Source organism: Nothoprocta perdicaria, unplaced genomic scaffold, assembly GCF_003342845.1.
Source record: "Nothoprocta perdicaria isolate Ctin4 unplaced genomic scaffold, notPer1 scaffold_65, whole genome shotgun sequence".
Taxonomy (NCBI): domain Eukaryota; kingdom Metazoa; phylum Chordata; class Aves; order Tinamiformes; family Tinamidae; genus Nothoprocta; species Nothoprocta perdicaria.
Genome location: NW_020455921.1, coordinates 209085 through 211311, shown reverse-complemented (window position 1 = coordinate 211311; position 2227 = coordinate 209085).

Sequence of the window (2227 nt, the reverse complement as noted above, 5' to 3'; positions counted from 1 at the left end):
TTTTTTTGTCTCCTTTTGGTACCATTGGTATTACGAAAGCAGCAATTTGTAACCAAGTGGCACTAATAGAAGGAAGTGCTGCTTAAAGGAAGGATGAAGTTATCTATTTAATTTTTTTTTTATTATTTTTGTTTTTGCTGTGAAGGTCAAGATGAAATTTTCCATACATATCGTAGTCGCGCTTCATTTTGACTGCCTGGGAGCCRGCCCCTCTCCCGCGCACACCCCCCCACACACACTCTCTCTCTGACAATCTTTCATGATAGTGTGAATGTCTCTGTCTGGAGACCCAGCAATAATAAGGCAGCTGTTGAATGTGAAGAGTACCTTTCGGAAACGAACCCACGGAGAAGGTCCTTGCAGGATAAAGCTACAGTTTAATCGTCTCGTGATCTTGTAATGCACTGGTATAAACAAATAAATAAAAAAAAAATCAGGTACCTTTTTTTAAATTAAAGGACTTTGTTACTTTAGCCACAAAGCTAAACAGCATTACCTCAACTCTAAACTAGCCTTGAAGTTTACAGACATGACTTTGTAAATGTATTGTTTTTCTTTGTTGTGATGTCTTTTTATTTTTTTTTTCTTTGGAAACTGCTATCATGTAAGATAAGATGTAAATTGCTGCCAACTGTAGTAATGATGCTTTTAATAAAAGTGACCCATGATATGCAGAGATGTAATTAGAGAACGTAGTGTTGAGGGACACCGCGACTGGCGTTGGCGTTTTCAGCGTTTGCGTTGGGGCTTTTTACAGCAATTTTTTGCTCTGTTTTTTTTTTTCCAGATCAGGGGCCGTAGGTTACCAGCATGGTTGTCTTCAGGGCACTAGGCAGGCAGAGAAACCTGGAATTTGCCTTGGTGTTTTTCCCCTGTGAGTAACTCGGCAGCACCGCGCGCTGCAATCCTGGCTGTGCCCCTTCGAGGGGCAGGGGAGGCTGAGAGCACTTCAGACTGTGTTCGGCGTGTGATAATGTGCTGCACTAAAGAACAAAAGGGCAAAAGAAAAATGAGGCTTTAATAGGCACAATATCTAGGTCATTTATCCTTGGTTAATGGGTAGAAAAACACAATGCTGTAGTGACAGCAAGGGATACAAAGGCTCTGTGGTATCCTGTGGACCGGAGCTTGTGATGCCAGAAACCACTGTGTCAAACAACCTCCATGAAACTAAAACTGACCCACTTTTCATAAAAACCAGTGTCTCTTCTGGAGAGCTACCCATTTGTAGCCTTTTGTGACCTTTGCTATGCGAGATAATGTAGGAGCCGGGAGCTGCTGCCTTGGCGGCGCTGCCCCTCGAGGCGCCGGTCCGCAGCCCTCCGGAGCGAGGGGCGGCCCAGGTGGCCGGAGCAAGAGGCGCCGGGCGGTGAGGGGGCTGCCGTGGGGCCTGGCTGTGAAATGGGGCAGCCCCATGAGCCCGCAGAGGGGCTCGCAGGGCCAGGTGGGGAGGCCGAGAGAAAAGGGGCGTGCGGGGCCTGCCCAGAGCCTTTCATGGCAGTAGGAGGAGAGGGGCAGTGAAAGCGCAGGGAGTGATTSTGGTGCGAGGAGTTACTGGCGTGAGTGGTGTCAGAACCGCTCGTTCTGCCTCTTAAATAGATCCCAGGGAGTTAACGAGGGTCGGGAAGGATCCCTCRCATACATCCAGCGCTGAACGGGAGACTGCGGACGTTACGTGGGCCTCGTGTAGATCCTCCACAACGCCTCGGGTAGACCCTGGCACAAAGTGAGATGCTGAAAGCAGAAGTATGTTGATTTGATGAGGTGCATTACGTGCCCTGCTGCTGAAGGCTTTTGATCTCTTACTTAAGTTATTTAAATGACTTATATCTTTTATTTTTTTCCACTGCCTATAGGATTTCCCCTGTAAGAGCTGCTAGGTGCTTCCTGTTGTGTACATCCCATATACTGATCTAAAATAGCCTTAAAAAAAAAAAAACAGTTTGATAATTCCTCGCAAAGATTTGTGCAGACTAATGATATCCCTTGGGAGGACCATTTTTAATTGGCAAGAAGAGAAATTATATTGTTAAATGCAACTCTTAACTCCCCTCTCCCACCTTTTTTTTCCCACTAACCCCTTTCCCTTCTCGCAGTGGGGAGGAAATCCTGGTAACTGCTGATTTCTGCCCATAGATTTTTGGCATGGAAGCATCCAAGTGGTGCCATATGGTGCCCGGTAGACAAACAAATGAATCTCGCTCTATTTTAAGGACGTCTCCGTGAT